This window comes from Musca vetustissima, unplaced genomic scaffold, assembly GCF_032173495.1.
Source record: "Musca vetustissima isolate MV318-11 ecotype Yass unplaced genomic scaffold, APGP_CSIRO_Mvet_v1 utg71453, whole genome shotgun sequence".
Classification (NCBI taxonomy): domain Eukaryota; kingdom Metazoa; phylum Arthropoda; class Insecta; order Diptera; family Muscidae; genus Musca; species Musca vetustissima.
This window is the reverse complement of record NW_026887470.1, coordinates 58,337-80,641: the sequence shown is the minus strand read 5'-3', so window position 1 is coordinate 80,641 and position 22,305 is coordinate 58,337. Positions and strand designations below refer to the sequence as shown.

The 22,305-nt window shown below is 35.8% G+C and overlaps 1 protein-coding gene across 1 annotated transcript in view; it reads right to left on the bottom strand.

Moving 5' to 3' along the window:
• The window catches only part of LOC133335043 (uncharacterized), a 40,237-nt gene that overhangs the window by 536 nt on the left and 17,396 nt on the right, over nucleotides 1–22,305 (bottom strand). The gene's annotated exons all lie outside the window — the stretch shown is intronic.

Here is a 22,305-nt window from a genome sequence, read left to right as displayed (position 1 = left end):
TCATCGAAAGTTTCTACATCTGCCAGGAAACAAGCATCTGAGGACATTAGTAGTTATCGTCTGGAGGATTTGTAGTTTTTGTGACGCTCGCTCGTTCGCCGTCCTCCGTGGTCGAGGTGGAGAAAAACTTGTTCTCGTGTGTAGTTTTTAGGGGAAAGTTTTTCCATTGCATTCTAAGTACACTGATGAATGAGATAGCCGTTTGCTTTCCTATTGACTTTGTGGTCTATGGTGAAACTTCTAATCTATGGCTATGGTTTGGAAGTCCGGTCATGTGTGTGTGCGACATAGAAAACTATGTCACCGTTTGGTTTGATCTTTAATGAAGGTAATGGAGAAGAAATGATAAATTCAATATTGGTTCGTTAAAATGCAGTTCAATTGAAAATTTAAAAAAATCCACGCCTTTTGTGGGACCTTTAAATATTTTTTTAAAAAATCCATGCTTATTGTAGAACCTTGAAAAAATATTTTTAAATAAACTTTAGGTGGACCTTTGAAAATATTTTAAAAAATCCTTGTCTCGTTTTTAGCGAAGTTCCCTTTCCTTTCTTTCGAATATCTTTCTCTTATCCATTTTTACCCATTTCTGGCCAACAATTCGATTCGAAAGATAAATTGTTTTAAAACAAAATATTTAATTTAGAAAAAAATGTGATTTGTTGCAATTGTTTTGTTTTGTTTTTGGCACACATGGAGACATCGAGAGAGATTTCAAGTCATTACTCTTGGTGTCACTAAATTTGTTGCTTTGTCTTCATGATCTGAGAGACTATGACTTTCGATGGGAAGGAGTTTTTGGGTCCACATGTGTATTGAAAGAATGACAAAAAATAAGAGAATGAGCGAATGATGGTCCAAAAAATTAAAAAAAAAAAATGTTGTTGTTGTTTTTTTGTTGTGTTGGGGCTTTTTTTTTGACACCATTTCATTACGGTCAATTGTGGTGGCAACATGTGGCCAAAGCACCAAAGGCATCCAGACTAATTGCAACAACTGGTCATGTAACGGTGTGTGTGTGCTAGGGTTTCTGTGGATTCTGATATTGTTGTTGTATGGTCATGTTTTTTGCGGAATTAAATTAAATTAATTGGAAATTAAATTAAATAATTGCTTAAAATATCGAAGTCCAGTATAGTCCAGTATAGGGCCGACTATACGATACCCTACACAACTACCACAGAACTCTAACTTTCTGGAGATTTTTATTCCGAGCCTGTGTAATATTTCTAATTAATTGTACAGATTCCCTTCACCGTGGGTTGTGTTGTGACGTTCGGCTTATAATTGTGGCCTATATATCGATTCCAAAAAACACAAAAATTTAAGTTTTCGGCCAACTTCATCCCAAAATTATTATCTGATCGCCATCAAAAATTATAGGCGTTGTCCTTAATCATAACTGGAACCTCATGGAAAATTTCCAAGGGATCAGCGCTATATTTTCGTCCCCTAGTGTGGTAATGGGTTACTAAATAATATCTGAATAAGTAAGCTCCTGAAAATATTTACTTGTAACTTCCACATCCGATAATATAATTGGTATCAATTTAAAGGCCAACCACTCCTCTTGGATATACTTTCAACTTCTCGTGTCTATGTCCTTCAGGAGTAAATATATAGGCTATAGAGTACAAATTTTGTCACACAAAAGTCAGGGTCCATTTGACCAGCTAAATATTGACGGATCTTTATCAAAGCTGGCATGCTTATTCTTTGGCCCAATCCCCTCCTCCATGTAAAAATTCGAGATGTTTGGGCCATTATTACGGCCTCTGGAGCGACCAGAAAAACCGACAAAAATTAAGTTTTTGGTCCATTTCATCGCCTTTACCAAAAACAATAGGGGCCTTCATTGGCCAGAACCCATCCTACATGCAAAATTTCGTGAAGATTGGTCCATAACTGTGGTGTGTTTAAAAATTATAATGGACAGACGGACGGGCGGACACACATGTCTAGATCAACTCAGATAGTTGAGATATGACGATCGGTATACTTAAAGGAGGGTCTAGGACCAATATTTCGCGACGTTACAAACTCTTGGGGCTGCACAAAGCTATAATGTTGGGACTAAGAAATAATATTTTTCAACCAGTTAGGAAAGTTGTAAAGTTGGACTGGGCCGACTATATGATACTCTTCACCACTTTGGGTATATTCTACAAAATCACCTAACAGACTTTTCGAAACAACATTGACATGAAATTGAACGAAAGATTTATAAGAACTTTGGTGCACTATTTACCTTAAATCGGACGAAAATTTATATGGGTGCTATACCGAAATCTAAACCGATTTCCACGAAACTTAGCACAAATTATTATAGACTCCATTTAGAACGCTTTGCCAAATTTCGTGCAAATCGAAAGATATTTAGGGATTTTGGTACACCATTTACCTTAAATCGGACGGATATATATATATATATATATTGGAGCTATATCTAAATCTGAACTGATTTCCACGAAACTTAGCACACATCATTATAGACTCAATTTAGTACGCTATGCAAAATTTCGTGCAAATCGAAAGATATTTAGGGACTTTGGTGCACCATTTACCTTCAATCGGACGAAAATATATATGGGAGCTATATCGAAATCTGAACCGATTTTCACCAAACTTAGCGCACATTATTATAGTCTCCATATAGTACGCTGTGCCAAATTTCGTGGAAATGGAAATATATTTAGGGACCTTTGCTCACCATTTAACTTAAATCGGACGAAAATATATATGGGAGCTATATCTAAATCTTAACCGATTTCCACGAAACTTAGCACACATCTTTATAGACTCAATTTAGTATGCTATGTCAAATTTCTTGCAAATCGAAAGATATTTACGAACTTTTGTGCACCATTTACCTTAAATCGGACGAAAATATATATGGGAGCTATATCGAAATCTGAACCGATTTTCATGAAACTTAGCACACATTATAATAGATCCAATTTAGTATGCTATGTCAAATTTCGTGCAAATCGAAAGATATATAGGGACTTTGGCTCACCATTTACCTTAAATCGGACGAAAATATATATGGGAGCTATATCGAAATCTGAACCGATTTTCATGAAACTTAGCACACATTATAATAGACTCCACTTAGTACGCTGTGCCAAATTTCGTGCAAATCGAAAGGTATTTAGGGACTTTTGCTCACCATTTACCTTAAATCGGACCAAAATATATTTGGGAGCTATATCTAAATCTGAACCGATTTTTCCCAATTTCAATAGGGTTCGTCCTTGGGCCAAATAAATGAGCTGTGCCAAATTTCATCCAAATCGGATGATAATTGCGATCTGTACTTTGTTTACAATTCAACATCAACAGACGGACATGCATAAATCGACTCAGAAAGTGATTCTATGTATATTCTCAAAAGAAACCATGGGTCTATCTGCCTGTTAAAAACATATACACAAAGACATAATACCCTGTACCACAGTATGGTGAAGGGTATAAAAATTCACAATATTTTTACAATTTTTTGTAAAAAATCCCCTACTAATATTGAGTCCACGCCTCTGTTGCCACCTCAGCTTAAGGTATATGTAATTAGGAGCAGCAACTTCAATCATCATCCAATCTTATCACTTAGAGAAGAAAAAAATATAATTTGAATGTTCCATAATTTGGAACAACATGTCAATCATAATTCCGATCACAGTTTGACGATGAATTGGGTTAGATGTTCCGTTGGTAACACCACCTAAGGAAGACATTTGCCAAATTGGTATTATACGTCACTAAAATTTTGGTGGGGGTACGACAACGCACCTTGCAATGTAGGGCATGACAAATGAAAATGAAATTGATTGATATCCAATACGATAACGAAGAGTTTTCAGAGTGTAGAAGAGAGAGAGAGAAAGTGGGTGATATTAATTGATAAGAAAGGGCTATAAAAACACTGACCTACATGAGGCATACAGGTGGCCAATAAACCCATTTTTCGGTCTGTTGGATTTGTTGTGTGTGTGTGTGTGTTTTTTTTTTTTGAATAAAAAATGATTTTGATTCACTAATTTCGATTCGGTTCTCGGTTCGGTAGAACAGTGTTATTTTGATTCGGCTGGAATTAATAAAAATTATAACTGCAAATAGAAGTGTGTGTACAAAATTCCCCATGACTCAATATATGCGGTGTGGGGTGGGTACTTATATGATTGATAATATTATTTCTTATCAATTATTGGTTTAGTAGTTGTTGTTGTTGTTTTCTATATCTCTTTGAGTATGAATACAAATTTGTTGAAAACTACTGACAAGATATGTTGAGGTAATGAGATGGCACAGTATATTGAAAAAAAAAGAAATCAATAAGCCTGTCTAGAACGATGTGTGTTTAATTTCATAAAAATCGGTTCGGATTTAGATATAGCTCCCATATATATTTTCGTCCGATTTTATGTAAAAGGTGCACCAAAGTCCCTATATAACTTTCGATTTGCACGAAATTTGGCATAGTGCAACGAATTAGGCCCAGAATGTTGTGTGTTAAGTTTCCTTAAAATCGGTTCAGATTTAGGTATAGCTCCGATATATATTTTCGTCCGATTTTATGTAAAAGATGCACCAAAGTCCCTATATATCATTCGATGTGAACGAAATTTGGCATAGCGTACCAAATTAAGTCTAAATTTCCTGAAAATCGGTTCTGATTTATATATAGCTCCCATAAATATTTTCGTCCGTTTTTATATAAAAGGTGCACCGAAGTCCCTATATAACTTTCGATTTGTACGAAATTTGGCATAGCGTACCAAATTAAGTCTAGAACGATGTGTGTTAAATTTCATGAAAATCGGTTCAGATTTAGATATAGCTCCCGTATATAGTTTCGACCGATTTTATGTAAATGTTGCCGCGAAGTCCCTATATAACTTTCGATTTGCACAAAATTTGGCATAGCGTAACGAATTAGGTCCAGATTGTTGTGTGTTAAGTTTCGTGAAAATCGGTTCAGATTTAGATATAGCTCCCATATATATTTTCGTCCGATTTTATATAAAAGGGGCATCAAAGTCCCTATATAACATTCGATTTGCACGAAATTTGGCATAGCGTATCGAATTAGGCCCAGAATGTTGTGTGTTAAGTTTCGTGAAAATTGGTTCAGTTTGAAATATAGCTCCCATATATATTGTCGTCCGACTTTATGTAAATGGCCCACCAAAGTCCCTATATACCCTTCGATTTCCACGAAATTTGGCATAGCGTACTGAATTGACTCCAGAGTGATGTGTGCTAAGTTTCGTAAAAATCGGTTCAGATTTAGATATAGCTCCCATATATATTTTCGTCCGATTTTATGTAATTGGTACACCAAAGTCCCTATATACTCTTCGATTTTCACGAAATTTGGCATAGCGTACTGAATTAAGTCTAGAGTGAGGTGTGCTAAGTTTCGTGAAAATCGGTTCAGATTTTGATATAGCTCCCATATATATTTTCGTCCGATTTAATGTAAATAGTGCAACAAAGTCCCTATATATCTTTCGATTTTCACGAAATTTGGCATAGCGTGCTGAATTGAATCTAGAGTGATGTGTGTAAAATTTCATGAAAATCGGTTCAGATTTAGATATAGCTCCCATACATATTTTCGTCCGATTTTATGTAATTGGTACACCAAAGTCCCTATATACTCTTCGATTTTCACGAAATTTGGCATAGCGTACTGAATTGAGTCTAGAGTGATGTGTGCTAAGATAATCGGTTCAGTTTAAGATATAGCTCCTATATATATTTTCGTCCGATTTTATGTAAATGGTGCACCAAAGTCCCTATATAACTTTCGATTTGCACAAAATTTGGCATAGCGTAACGAATTAGGTCCAGATTGTTGTGTGTTAAGTTTCGTGAAAATCGGTTCAGATTTAGATATAGCTCCCATATATATTTTCGTCCGATTTTATATAAAAGGGGCATCAAAGTCCCTATATAACTTTCGATTTGCACGAAATTTGGCATAGCGTACCAAATTAAGTCTAGAACGATGTGTGTTAAATTTCATGAAAATCGGTTCAGATTTAGATGTAGTTCCTATATATATTTTCGTCCAATTTTATGTAAATGGTGCACTAAAGTCCCCATATATCTTTCGATTTGTACGATGTGTGCTAAGATTCGTGAAAATCTGTTCAGATTTAGATATAGATCTCATATATTTTCAGCCCAGTCCGACTTTACTACTTTCCTTACTGGTTTATTATTTATATTTTTTCCCCTTTTTTTGTTTTCGAATCACTGTGCCCTGTAAGCGATAATAAAACTTCTTCGGTTTATTTACATTTGATAAATTGCAAGTTAACTTCAGTTAACAAAAAGCAAATACCGAACAGGTTAAATGAGTACAAAATAGGTTTAGTTTGTTCTGTAAGTTAAATAAGTTCGGCGTAATGTGAAGTTAAAAATAAATCGATTGGAAATATTTTGTTTGTGGAACTTAGAAAAAAATTATGTTGAGTTAATATTTCGTGTAAGTAAAATTATAAAAAATACATTTCTGTCTGCAGCTTTGATCTGTCAACCTCTGTCTTCGGAGCTTCCGAACAAAAAAATAATAATAATGAAGTAGCCCAAAAATCCCCAACTAATTACTCTATATTAACTGCGTGCCTATCCTAGCTCATTAACTTTCAACAACCAAAAAAAAGGAAAATTAAATAAAAAAAGAAGACCCAGTCCCAGCAAGGACCATAAGTGACAACAGTAACTACCCTCCAGGTATCAGGATGCGTCGGCTTCGGTGCAATTTTGTGGAATTTTTTAGCATTTTGGCAAAAGTGTTTTACGACGTTCAACTGCCTTCAACGTTGCTGTTGTTGTTGGGATTTTTTGTGTTGACGATGCCAGCAACAAGTTTTGGCACGCCAACTATCGAGACGACAAGTGGTGGCCCAGCTGCGGATGGTGGTGGTGTCACAAGTATTTTGGTTGAAGTTGGCGATGAAAAACCTCAAGGCCACTACACAGACACCGCTTTATTGTGGTCGGCCAATGAATTTGTGGGCCATGCAACTGCAACGTCAATGGATCACCACCAGTCGAAGGAAGCAACGAGGAAGGAGGAGGAGGAGGGTGCTCCTACAATATTTCAATGGGGTCATACTACAAAATATTCCACAATTTTATATGATGAGGATGTTGTTATTAAAGGGCCAATTATTTTCGACATCAAATATCCGGAAATTGTGAGTACTATTAAGAAGGGTATCATATAGTCGGATGGGGCCGACTATATGATACCCTTCACCACTATGGGTACATTAAACAAGACTATTATCATGGAATTGAGACTATTATCATTCCAGCATCAACTCAGTACGCTATGCCAAATTTCGTGCAAATCGAAAGATGTATGTGGACTTTGGTGCATCATTTACATGAAATCGGAAGAAACTATATATGGGATCTATATCTAAATCTGGATCGATTTTCACGAAACTTGGCCGACATCACATTAGGCTCATTTCAGTACGTTATGCCAAATTTCGTGCAAATCGAAAGATATATGTGGACTTTGGTGCATCATTTAAATGAAATCGGAAGAAACTATATATGGGATCTATATCTAAATCAGGACCGATTTTCACGAAACTTTGCAGACGTCACTCTAGGCTCAATTCAGTACGTTATATCAAATTTCGTGCAAATCGAAAGATATATAGGAATCTTGGTGCACCATTTACATTAAATCGGACGATAATATATATGGGAGCTATATCTAAATCTGGACCGTTTTTTACGAAACTTGGCAGACAGCATTCTAGGCTCAATTTAGTACGTTATACCAAATTTCGTGCAAATCGAGAAGATATATAGGGACCTTGGTGCACCATTTACATGAAATCGGACGAAAATATATACGGGAGCAATATCTAAATATGTACCGACTTTCACGAAGCTTTGCAAACGTCATTCTAGGCTCAATTCAATACGCTATGCCAAATTTCGTGCAAATCGAAAGATATATAGGGACCTTGGTGCACCATTTACATGAAATCGGACGAAACTATATATGGGAACTATATCTAAATCAGGGCCGATTTTCACGAAACTTGGCAGACATCACTGTAGGCTCTTTTCAGTACGATATACAAAATTTCGTGCCAGCCGAAAGATATATAGGGACCTTGTTGCACCATTTAAATGAAATCGGACGAAAATATATATGGGAGCTATATCTAAATCTGAACCGATTTTCATGAAATTTAACACACAACATTCTGGACCTAATTCGTTACGCTATGCCAAATTTCGTGCAAATCGAAAGTTATATAGGGACTTTGGTGCACCTTTTACATAAAATCGGACGAAAATATATATGGGAGCTATATCTAAATATGAACCGATTTTCATGAAACTTAGCACACATTATTATATACGCAATTCAGTACGCTATGCCAAATTTCGTGGAAATCGAAGGGTATATAGGGGCTATATCTAAATCTGAACCGATTTTCACGAAACTTTGCACAAATCATTCTACACCTTATGTATTACGCTGTGCCAAATTTCGTGCAAATCGAAAGATATATAGGGACTTTGGTACACCATTTACCTTCAATCGGACGAAAATATATATGGGAGCTATATCTAAATCTGAACCGATTTTTCCCAATTTCAATAGGGTTCGTCCTTGGGCCAAATAAATGAGCTGTGCCAAATTTCATCCAAACATATGCACAAAGACATAATACCCTGTACCACAGTGTGGTGATGGGTATAAAAATACAATAAAAATGCACGCCATTTGGTGAACCTTCAGAAAATATTAAAAAAAAATCAGTCCCTTGTTCTTGCAAATTTATTTTTAAATTCCTTAAATTCTTGTGATTCATTTTATTCCCTTATTCCTTTCACATCCCTTTTCATCATCATTCTGTAATTGTTTTGAATTACTATTTGATTTTTTGCAGGACAATTCAAATTCCTATACTATAATTGGAATTCATGCCTATAGTAACAATGATGACGATGCTGATGCTGATGTTGCTGCTGACCTTAATAACGAACCGAGCCGAACCGGAAATCAAGATTTACAAGTATATCCTGTAATGGGTGGCATTGGTTTTAATTTTACTGTCGTACGTTTCCTGTTGGCTGGCGAACATGAACTGAATTACAAATTGACAATTCATGGAATAGATATTTAAGGCAAAAAAATAAACTGACATTGACATCGAGGAGGAGGAAGAACAAGAATAAAGCAAATGCCAAAAACAAAAAATTATGTGATATCTAGAAAGAAGAAGAAGAAGAAAGCCGGAATAATAAATTGTTTTCAAATACCAAATAATAATGGAAATGTTATCCAATAAAAATTTAATGTATTGAGCAAACAATTGAAAAAAAAAAATAATAACAAAAAAATTATTTTTTTTAATATTTCCATATATACCAAATTTGTATATAAAATTTATTTATGCATACATTATTATAAAAAAAAAACTAAATTTTATTCCAACTAAAAATAGGCTCATTATAAAAACGTTGCTCGAATTTAATACATGCGTCATTAGATTTGTTTTATCGAATCGAATTTTAATTGGATAGAAATTATAATAAAATAATAAATATTGAAAGAATTGGGTGTGAGAACCAGTTCCGCCAACAAATCAAAGGTCAGAATTTCATTCCATTTACTTTCATACTTGAAATTGAATATTAAATTCAATTCATTAATTTAATAAATATCATACGATATCATTCGACTAGAATCCGACCAACCCAACTGCGTTCTACTCTCCCTTTATATACAATTTCTTATTTAGCCAGGCGGAATAAAATGTGTCTTCTTTATCAACAACAACAACAACTACTACTACTACAGAAGGATAGAATTATCCTCATTATTATCATTACATACATATATCATAATAAACATACATATTGTGTAGAATTCTAAGCCATGGGAAATAGTGTATGTACATATGTATGCAGACACATATATTTGATGTTATGCATCAGCAGAACTCAATTGATAACACTGCGAAACAGATCTGGTATAAAAATATTTAATATCTGGTTTAAAATGTTTAAGGTCTTAACGGACCTTAAAAAAACAATTTTTGAAAATCCAAACCTCTTGATGGACCTTAAAAAATATTTTTAAAAAATCCACATCTTTGTCAGCAACATATTTATACCCTTCACCACACTGTGGTACAGGGTATTATGTCTTTGTGCATATGTTTGTAACAGGCAAAAGGAAACGAGATAGACACATGGTTCCTTTTGAGCATATGCATAGAATCACTTTCTGAGTCGATTTACGCATGTCCGTCCGTCTGTTCGTCTGTCTGTCTGTGCATGTTAAATTGTAAACAAAGTACAGGTCGCATTTATGATCCGAATTGGATGAAATTTGGCATAGGTCACTTATTCGGTCCAAGGACGAACCCTATTGAAATTGGGAAAAATCGGTTCAGATTTAGATATAGCTCCCATATATATATTTTACCGATTTAATGTAAACGGTCCGCCAATATATCTTTCGATTTAAAATTTGGTATAATGATGTCTTTTCGAGAAAATCATACTTGAAATTGAATATTAAATAGTTTCGTTTTCATGTAATTTAATAAATTTGGCATAACGTACTGTATTGAGCCTAGAATGATGTCTGCCAAGTTTCGTGAAAATCTGCTTTAGATATAGCTCCTATATATAGTTTTCTTATTTCATGCCAGGCGGAATAAATATCTTCGATCTTGCACGAAATTTGGCATAACGTACTGAATTGAGCCTACTACTTTCAGAAAATCGAATTATCCTCCCATATATAGTTTCGTCCGATTTCATGTAAATGGTACACCAAAGTCGCTATATATCTTTCGATTTGCACGAAATTTGGCATAACGTACTGAATTGAGCCTAGAGTTATGTCTGCCTTGTTTCGTGAAAATCGTGTTTAGATATAGCTGCCTTTTATATAGATTTACTTTAAGTAATTGACGCACCAAGGAACCAATAGGCTGATAGGAACAAAACGTTCTGAAATTAGTATAACCTAACCTGTGACAAGTTTTTTTTGAAATCGCTTAATATTTGGATAGAGCTTCCATATATATTTTCGCCCGATTTCAAGTAAATTGTTAGTCAGTTTGACATCAATTTTTGCACAACTTACAAAATTGAGCATAGAATTACGCAGTTGCGTTTTCTAAGACATAGCCCAACGGATGACCTATTTATATTTGTCTGAACTCGATTTACATACTTTATGGATAGATCTAGGTAGATGCACATTTACATAAATATCACATATTTTATTTCATTCAATTTCATGTTAATAATCCTGTTTAATATACCCATAGTGGTGAAGGGTATCATATAGTCGGCACCGTCCGACTTTACTACTTTCCTTACTGGTTTTAAACTAGTATAGTCGAACAGGGCCGACCATATCTGCGGATGTTTATTTTGCGCCTGGGCAATATTTGGTGATGTTTGCACCCTCTTCACCGATTAGAGATCAACAGCACCTCATCCTTACACTGACATATTTTCCTAATATTACCAATATTCAGTACAACCCTTCTAATTACTTGTCCAGATTCCCTTCACCGTGGGTTTTGTTGTGAAAAAAAAAACAAAAAAAAAAAATTAACTTTTTGGTCCACTTCATCCCAAATTGTCTATGTGGTCATAACCGAAAATTATAGGCACACACCCGGAACCTCATGGAAAATTCCAAATCGATAAGCCCTATCAGGTATTTACCACGCTCGCTAGTATGGTAATGACCCGTGTAAAATTTCGCGATGTTTAGGCCATAATTGCGGTCTCTGGAGTGACTAGAAAAACGGACAAAAAATTGGTAATTGGTCCATTTCATCTCCTAAATATTATCCGATCTTTGGCCAGAACCGTCCCTAAATGCAAAATTTCATGAAGATTGACCATCATCGAAAATTATAGACGTTGTCCTTGACCATAACTGGAATCTCATGGAACATTTCAAAGCGATCACCGATATATTTCCGCCCTCTAGTGTGTTAATGGCTTGCTAAATAATTTCTGAATATGTAAGCACCTGTAAATATTTAAGTGTAACTACCACATCCGAGTACATACGACAATATAATTTATATCAAGTTAAAGGACAACATCTCCTTTTGGATATATTCTCAAATTTTCGGGTCTATTTCCTTCAGGGGTAAATATATACGTCATAGAATTAAAATTTTTTGTCATTTTTCACACAAAAGTCAGGGTTCATTTGACTCGCCAAATATTGACCGATCTTTATCAGAATAGCCATGCTTATTCTTTGAACCGATCCTCTTCTCCATGTAAAAATTCGCGATGTTTGGACTATAATTGCGGCCTCTGGAGCGACCAGAAAGACAGACAAAACACAAGTTTTTGGTCCATTTCATCCCCTAAATATTAACCGATCTTTACCAACCAGTAAGGAAAGTTGTAAAGTCGGACTGGCCCGACTATATGATACCCTTCACCACTTTGGGTATATTCTACAAAGTCACCTAACAGACTGTTCGAAAGAACATTGACATGAAATTGAACGAAAGATATATAAGAACTTTGGTACACTATTTACCTTAAATCGGACGAAAATTTATATGGGAGCTATATCGAAATCTGAACCGATTTTTACGAAACTTAGCACACATTATTATGGACTCCATTTAGTAAGCTATGCCAAATTTCGTGCAAATCGAAAGATATTTAGGGACTTTGACGCACCATTTACCTTAAATCGGACGAACACATATATGGGAGCTATATCTAAATCTGAACCGATTTTCACGAAACTTTGCACACATCATTGTAGACCTTATTCATTACGCTGTGTCAAATTTGGTGCAAATCGCAAGATATATAGGGACTTTGCTACACCATTTACATTAAATCGGACGAGAATATATATGGGAGCTATATATAAATCTAAACCGATTTTCACGAAACTTAGCACACATCTTTATAGACTAGATTGGTGCATAAATGTGGCCTGTATGGCCTTAAAAATTACAATGGACAGACGGACACACATGTCTACATCGACTCAGCTAGTCGAGATATGACGAGCGGTATACTTAAAGGTGGGTCTAGGACCAATATTTCGCGGCATTAAAAACTCTTGGGGCTGCACAAAGCTATAATACCCTGACAAGATAGTTGTGTAGGGTATGAAAATTTAATTCTTAATAGATATTTTTAAACATTTTTTTAATCTACGCCTTTGGCTATACCTTTTATTTTTTTGATCTCTCCCTGGAAACTGTTTCCCTATAAAAATCATTTCTGTTGTTCCCCAGTGTGTGTTTCTAGCTCGCACAACTCAATTTAATAAATTTATTATCTTTAAATATCCTTGGAACTTTATTCTCCTTATGTCCTAACATACATGCATATGTCTCCTATCATATATCCTTATTATTCAGTTTCGTTTCTTTGTCAGAATGAACATCAGGACCCACATAACGATATTCTAACCTAAGGCATTCAATAGAATTTTGTTTTGCTAAAGGAGATATTTACGCGCGTTAAGCGTTCAGTGGGTGTATGTGTGTGTGTGGACGTAAATATCATGGATATGAGTGGGAAGGTTCTATGTTCCATATATATATATATATATATATCAGATGCAAGGAAAAATATATCGAGACATTGCTGGAGTAACCAGCATCTTCAGTTATGATGGATAAATAAAACATAATAAAGGGTTCGGAAAATTGAAATTAATTGAGAAAAACTACATCGTTTCTTTCCTAGTGAAATGGAATTAGTTTACAATGATGGGGACCCTTTGAACGCCCTATTTTCGAAAATAGTCTTAAAAGATGAATACCTTTTTTAGGTGATCTGCATACTACAAAAAAAGTGTGATTTATTATTTTTAGGTATATGAGATCCCCTTCTATTCTTCTTCTATGTAACTGAACCATGTCTAACCATTCACCTCCTCCTCCTTCCTTAAAAACATGTGATATCGATATCCTTCTTTAAATTTAACTAATTCCAATAATGGGATTTACATTTGTCGTTTGATTCTCTTTTTGTGTGGCAAGAAATCTTTTGATTTCTCTTTTTCACTGCAACATATGTTGCTGGAGGCTAGAAAGGGCAAAAATTCGACTTTGACTTTGAAGGGGATTTATGGCCGATGGCAAGAATGTTAGTTTGGCATTTTGCCCAGCCAGCCATACAAGGACTACATGAAACGAAAGGAATAAATGGCCAGCTGGGTGGTTGGCTGAGTGAGAAGTTAGTTGCATGTCGGATTGCTGTGTTCGGTTGAAGACGTAGATTATTTGTGTAATGCTGTTTGAAACAAATTCGGGGTATTTAATATTAATTTTCCCTAAAATAAATTTGTAATACATTTGTAGGTTTTCCTTTAAAGGCTGATTGGATGTGACATACATAGAGGTCGGATAATCTAAATGAAAAAAATTTGAGATTGTGGTCCAGGATGGCCGGAAAATATTTTGTCTATTAAGTAGATTCCTAAATGATAGGGGAAATATTGCGAAAGGAAGTATTTTGTGTAGACAGGGTGTATCGTAAGAAAATTGTTTGGGGGACAGAATAAAGTGGCGACAGATTTAAAGGTACCTTACTCTTAAAAGAAGACCTGGGAGAGTTTATTGCTTTTTGAGCTGTGAGCAGAGAATGAAAAATTTGAAAAATGTGCAGGAAAAAATCTGCAAAATTGGAAATGGGAAGGAAAGAAACAGTTAGAATTTATAGTGTCTCCGAAAAATTTCACGTCTCAGGGAATTTAATAATAAAATACTTTTACTTTGATGAGTAATTTTAATAATGTTTTATTTGAAAAATGAATTCCTTAGAGTACTTTTGCGAAATTAGTGTTTCGCGTCGTTTTCCTTGTAAAATTGAAAAATTGCAGGCAATGGTTGCTTAAAGACTAAAAAATTCTTACAGACTACTTTAAAACTTAAGTTCTATTTGTTGTCTCTTTCTTAAAGTTATATAGATATCCTTATCTTATATTATTTTTGTGTATGTTACTCCATTACGTGTCGTTCGTCGGTTACCGTCCGTTCCCACATGAATTTTAAATCACCCGTCGACATTTTAGGCGCTAAGTAATCAAGGACAAAATCGTCTTTTAGACTCTTCGATTTTAGATTCAAACGTCTATAATGGTGCTTCAAAAATAACTGAGGAGAAATTAAGAATTTGGAAAGGGTGGAGAAAGAATTTTCAAATTTATGAACCAATCCGAAAGAAGCAGTTAAAACTTATTAAGTCTTTGAAATATTAGACGTCTTCTTCGTAGCCGCTGAAAAATCGAGGGCAACAGTCGATTTTTAAACTTTTTAATTTTTGTATCTGACTTTGAAAAAAAAATCTATTATGGGCTACCCTGTAATTCAATGTATATTCGATAAAGTATCGAATATCGATAAAAATATCGATTAGATACCCTATTATTTAAAAAGTAAATATCAATACTTCGATGGAAGTAGTTATGTTCTTGAAACATAAAAAGGACTATATTTAAATCTATCCAGAGGAGACTGTTCTGTAATTACATCGAATAAAGACTACAAATCTCCAGCCGAACTATTCAAGACCAGTAATCAGATACTGGTCAGGAGCATGCACCAGCTGATTAGTTCAATTTGGCTAGAGGAATGCATGGCCAATGATTGGAACCTCAGCATCCTGTGTCCCGTGTCCAAAAATGGAGACAAAACGATATGTGCCAACTATAGAAGACTGAAGCCAATGGGACAAAACGATATGTGCCAACTATAGAGGAAAAAATCTCCTTCCTTGGAGATAAAATGCTGTCCAGCGTGCGGTGTGAACGACTGAAGCCAATGGCCAATGACATTATTGGACCGTACCAATGCGGCCAACTATAGAAGAAAAAGTCGAATATAAAGTGATGTCCAGCTGTGTGCGGTGTGAACGACTGAAGCCAATGGGACAAAACGATATGTGCCAACTATAGAGGAAAAAGTCTCCTTCCCATCGCATATAAAGTGCTATCCAGAGTGCTGTTTGAACGACTGACGCCAATGACCAATGACATTATTGAACCATACCAATGCCGCTTCTGGCCTGACAAATCCGTCATTGGCCAGATTTTCACTCTGCGCCAGATCCTGGAAAAGACCAACGAAAAACACATTGGCACATTCCACCTATTCGTTGACTATAAAGCCGCATTCGACAGTCCTATCCATTCAGAAATGTATAAAGCTATGTCTGCATTCGACATTCTTGCAAAATTAATACAGCTATACAGGATAACTTAAGTGGCACAAGGTCAGCAGTTAAAGTCGGAAAGGACCTCTCGGAGCACTTCAATACCGATAAGGTGACAATTTGTCGTCTGACCTGTTTAATATCCTGCTGGAAAAGGCCACATGAGATGCAAATGTGAACAGAAATGGAACTCTGTACACCAAACAGAATATATTACTCGCCTACGCCGACGACGTAATGGGTCGAACATTGTGAGCGGTAACAAGACGCTGATACTAGCCGTGCTGTTATAGGGATCTGAGGCATGGGTATTTGAATGAACCATCAGCTATACAATTTATTCTCGGACATCGACATAGTCAGGCGGATCGAGCTGCAGCGACTACGTCGGCTAGGTCATATTGTGCGAATGGATGAGAATTCCCCCACTCAAAAAGCATATAAAAGCAATCCAAGTGATGGTTCACGAAGAAGAGGAAGGCCAAGAATCCGATGGAAAGATCGATCAAGTAGAAGACAACACCTCAGAGCATGGTCTTCCAAATTGGACGCGCACAAGACCGACGCGTTTGGAAATCTTTTTAAGCTCGGCTTATGGAACAACTGTTCTGTCATGTGTAGTTGAGATTTCATTCAGGGGGTGCAATGAACCGAAAACTTTAATTTTGTCTGATTTTCTAGTCCCTCTAGAGGCAATTACTATATGCAGAACATCACATATTTTACATGGTGAAGGGGATCTGACCAAATACTTAGAGCGGCTGTTTAGATGATGATCGGTCAATATTCCGAGGGTCAAATCAACCGAAACCTAAAGTGACAATTTTCATATTTTACGGCGTAAAAATTCACTTCAAGAAAAAAATTGGAAAATATGCCAGGGTTAGAAAGTGAAGTTGTTGATCTAAAATCGGTAAAAAAAGGGTGCAAATATCTCGAAATATTGCCCAGGCTCAGAATATAGAACCGCAGAAAGTTTGATTTTCGTGGTAGTTGTGTAGGGTATCATATGGTCGGCCCCGTCCGATTTTATTAGAATATACTAAGAATGCTTATTTTCAAAATTTGCAAAAAGCAAATTGTCACGAGATGTTTCTTGTCGGTTCGGTAGAGGACTTGCACAAATGTGTGTTAATTTATAATTTTGGGTTACCCTGTTTAGCGGGTACACAAAATGTCGAAAAACATTTTTTACGGACATTTCCCTTTGAGATTCTTTTGATTTTAATCAAAATAAGAATTAATTTGTTTTATTTCCAAAATACCTTTCACATTTGTTCTGTTGTTCTCACGCAATTGGATTTGGGGGGTTAAAGGTAGGTCGTCTATATTTTTTTTGGTCATTGCGGTTTGACATCGAAGAAAAAACGCAAATAAACAACACCAAAAAAACCTGCGGTTAAATTGATTTTTTGTTATCTCTCTCTAAGAGTACAGTTAATTTAATGCGCAATGCAATTAAAATAAATTTGCAGTTATTTGTCCCCAGGGGTGCAGAGGGATATGTTTAGGCTTAATTGGAGGTTTTCGGGGGCTCAATTATTTTGATAGGGCAATTTAACGAGATTCTTGGCGATATGTATGCTAATTGTTTTTGGGGAGCTTTTTTAATTAAATTAAAAATGCTGTTAAATTAATTGTTGTAAATCTTTGATTTAGAATTTATGTTGACAATTTGTTTAATTCATTTCCGCTGAATTTATTTATTTCAGATTTTTTTTTTGGTTTTAATGACGTCAAACAGATTAAGTTCAATGTCATTATTTACGTATAATGAGTGAAATGCAAATAGGGATTTTGTTGCCGAAATCAGATTTATTATTTATGAATGGATTCTTTTTTTGGGACATTAAATGTAAGATTTTTTTTATGTGTTGAGAGATTTTAAATGTATTTAAAACCAGTGAGCGGAGCAGTATAGTCGAACGTGGCCGACCATACGATACCCTACACAACTATCACGGAACTCTAAATTCTTGCGGACTTTTATTCCGAGCCTGGGCAATATTTTGCGATAGTTGCACCCTCTTGTCCGATTAGAGGTCAACATCACCTTTTCCTTAAATTGACATATTTTCCGAATTTTACTAATATTCAGTATAGTTCTTCTAATTACTTGTCCATATTCCCTTCACCGTGGGTTGTGTTGTGATGTTCGACTTATAATTTTGGCTTTAAGATCGAATTGAAAAAAAAACACAAAAAATATATTTCAGGTTCACTTCATCCCAAAAAAAGAAAAAAATTATCTGATCATCACCGAAAATTATAGGCGTTGACCTTGACCATAACTGGAACCTCATGGAACATTTCAAAGCGATCAACCTCATGGAACATTTCAAAGTCGGGTCGGGATGTTTAAAAATTTGTTTTAAAGAATCCACGCCTTGATCGGGATGTTTAAAAAAAATTGTTAAAAAGAATCCACGCCTTGGTCGGGATGTTTAAAAATTTGTTTTAAAGAATCCACGTCTTGGTCGGGATGTTTAAAAAATTGTTTTAAAGAATCCGCGCCTCGGTCGGGATGTTTAAAAAAATTGTTTAAAAGAATCCACGCCTTGGTCGGGATGTTTAAAAATTTGTTTTAAAGAATCCGCGCCTCGGTCGGGATGTTTAAAAAAATTGTTTAAAAGAATCCACGCCTTGGTCGGGATGTTTAAAAATTTGTTTAAAAGAATCCACGCCTTGGTCCGGATGTTTAAAAAAATTGTTTAAAAGAATCCACGCCTTGGTCGGGATGTTTAAAAATTTGTTTAAAAGAATCCACGCCTTGGTCGGGATGTTTAAAAAAAAATTGTTTAAGAGAATCCACGCCTTGGTCGGGATGTTTAAAAATTTGTTTAAAAGAATCCACGCCTTGGTCGGGATGTTTAAAAAAAAATTGTTTAAGAGAATCCACGCCTTGGTCGGGATGTTTAAAAATTTGTTTAAAATAATCCACGCCTTGGTCGGGATGTTTAAAATTTTTTTTTTAGAAGAATCCACGCCTTGGTCGGGATGTTTAAAATTTTTTTTAGAAGAATCTACGCATCGGTTCGGATTGTTTTAAAAAAATATATTTTTAAAAAAATCCACGTAAATCTCCCTTGTGTTTCCAATATGTTACTTACATTCTTAATATTTTTCTTAGCTTCTTTTAATAATTTTTTGACAAGCCTATTATTGTTAAGCCATTGAATGGTATTCTCTAAATTTACCTGGAAATAAAGAACAAATGAAAAAAAATTAAAATTTCGTCTCTATTTCAATGAAGAATGCATTTGTTCCCCTAAGATTCTAACATCCCATCCCTGTGTGCATTCAAGAGACCTCAGCTAGAATTACTCACACATCTCTACGACACAACATTTTGTATTTTTATTATTTAACGTTATTGTTAATTAAGCTTTTAAATTATCTGGGAATATTCCACGTAGATCTCCACATAGCTAATTATTCTCACAAAGCCTTGGCAATTACTATGGCATTTGCCTTCATAGTTAACCTTCCGACAAACGTAGCAACCATTTTTGTGACATTAAAAGTACTTCTGATTTCCTTTTAATTTTGGATTTTTGAAATAGGCAAATAATGTTGTACAATTAATATAATTAGAACATAAGTTCGAAAATCTAAACACACACACAGTCACTCAAAACTTTTCCGGTTACAATGCCAAACACTTGGTCATTCAAAGCTAAACCCGAGTAATGGTTGTTGGTTGGCAAGCTGTGGCCTGGTCAAGACTTGTTTAATTAATTATACATACATTTGCATATTGAATGTTGTTGTTGTAGTAGTTGTTGTTGTTGCTTTGTTCACTTGGTATGCTGGACCATATCTGTATTAATTATATACATTGGCCATAATCAACAGGAAGAAATTTTCAAATGACAAGATTTGCTGTGGCAAAAATTTATTCACTCAACACTTGATGGGTTGTATTGAAAATGGTAATTATTCTCAGGCGTTTAAGAGTTTAAGATTTAAATCTTGGGTGATTTATGAGATTACAGAGGGAGTGAAAATTGAATGACAGTAGTCAAAGAAAATATTGAAAAAATTAAAAATATTTTTAAAAAAATCTACGGCTAAACTCTTTAAAATATTTTTAAACCAGTGAGCGGATCAGTATAGTCGGACGGGGCCGACCATATGATACCCTACAAAACTTCTGTGGTTCTATATTGGTGGGTAGGTGCACCGGATGGCGGTGCGTGCTGGTCTTGGTGCAGTTATCGGCGGTTGTAGGTGGTGTACGTACTGCCTGCGGTTGTCTGTGCATCGTGGGTGGTTCGTGGTTTCCACTTCATGTGCATCACTCGTCCTGTGGATGTAGTGTAGGCTGTCCGTGAAGGCAGTTTTGTTCAATGTTTGTGTTGTGAGGTCCGATGCAGCGGTCCTTTGTGCCCTTTGTGTAGTCCGTGAGGAGAGCATGTTAATTGTTTGTGATTTGCGTATTTGTCACTGCCTGTGGCCAAGTTTTTTCTTTGCCACTTGCGGTTATCGCTGTTGCTTATTTTGTTTTGGGATACCAGCCCTGACGTGCGACGAACTGGGAGAAGCTCCGGTCTCGAGCCTGAGCGGAGGCTTTCCGTACCGCGGGTGTCAGGTGCCCCTGGATCTGTCAATACAGCCTGACAGTTGGTGTGGCCCCCTGGGGAGCTTCAAGGGGGTTGTGGTTTCGCCCCTCACCAAGGGGGAGAGTGTGCCTTCTGTATGCTCTCCGATTGGTACAGTACTTCGGTGCTGGTGCACTGGTGGGAGCTTTTCCGCCTGTGGCTCAGCCACTGTGAGGTAAGCCAATAGGCAGGTACTCACATAAAACTCTTCAAGATACTGTGGTTCTATATTCTGAGTTTGGGCAATATACCGCGATATTTGCATCCTATTGACCGACTAGAGGTCAGCAAGTATTACTAATATTCAGTACAGCCCTTGTAATTATTTGTCCAGATTCCCTTCACCGTGGGTTGTGTTGTGATGTTAGGCTTTCGATTGTGGACTTCATATCGACTCGAAAACACACAAAAAATTAAGTTTTCGATCCACTTCATCCCAATATTACTATCTGATCATTACCGAAAATTATAGGCGTTGTCCTTGACCACACCTGGAATATCTTGAAAAATTTCAAATCGATTAGAGCCATATTTCCGCCCTCTAGTGGGGTAATGGATTACTTAATAATATCTGAATATGTAAGCCCCCTTAAATATTTAAGTGTATCTCCCACATCCGAGTACATACGACAATATAATCGGTATCAATTGAAAGGTCAACCACACCTCTTGGATATACTATCAACTCCACGGGCCTATGTCCTTCTGGAGTAAATATATTTACCATAAAATAAAAATTTTGTAATTTTTCACGCAAGAGTCCATTTGACCCGCTAAATATTGATCGATCATTATCAAAACAGGCATACCGATTTTTACCATAGCGGTCTTCATTGGACAGAACCCATCCTACATGCAAAATTTTGTGAAGATTGGTCCATAACTGTGGCCTGTATGGTCTTTACAGACACACATGTCTAGATCGACTCAGCTAATCGAGATATGACGATTGGTATACTTAAAGGTGGGTCTAGGAATAATATTTCATATTGGTTGTTTGGAGTTTAAAACTCCACGCCTATGTTGGGACCATAAAAATATACTTTTAAACCAGTAAGGTAAGTAGTAAAGTCGGACGGGGCCGACTACATGATACCCTTCACCACTTTGGGTATATTAAACAGATGAATCCTAACAGACGTCGCAGTTTTAAAGGATCAGTAAAATGAAATTGGATCCATAAACATGTCATTCTGCAACCGATGCTATTTTTTTCATTTGGTCAGATATCGAAGCTATATCTAAATCTGAACCGATTTTCAGGAAACTTAACACACATCATTCCAGACCGAATTCATTACGCTGTGCCAAATTTCGTGTAAATCGAAAGATATTAAGGGACTTTGGTGGATCATTTACATTAAATCGGCCGAAAATATATATGGGAGCTATATCTAAATCTTGACCGATTTTCACGAAACTTAACACACATCATTCTAGGCCTAATTGATTACGCTGTGCCAAATTTCGTGCAAAT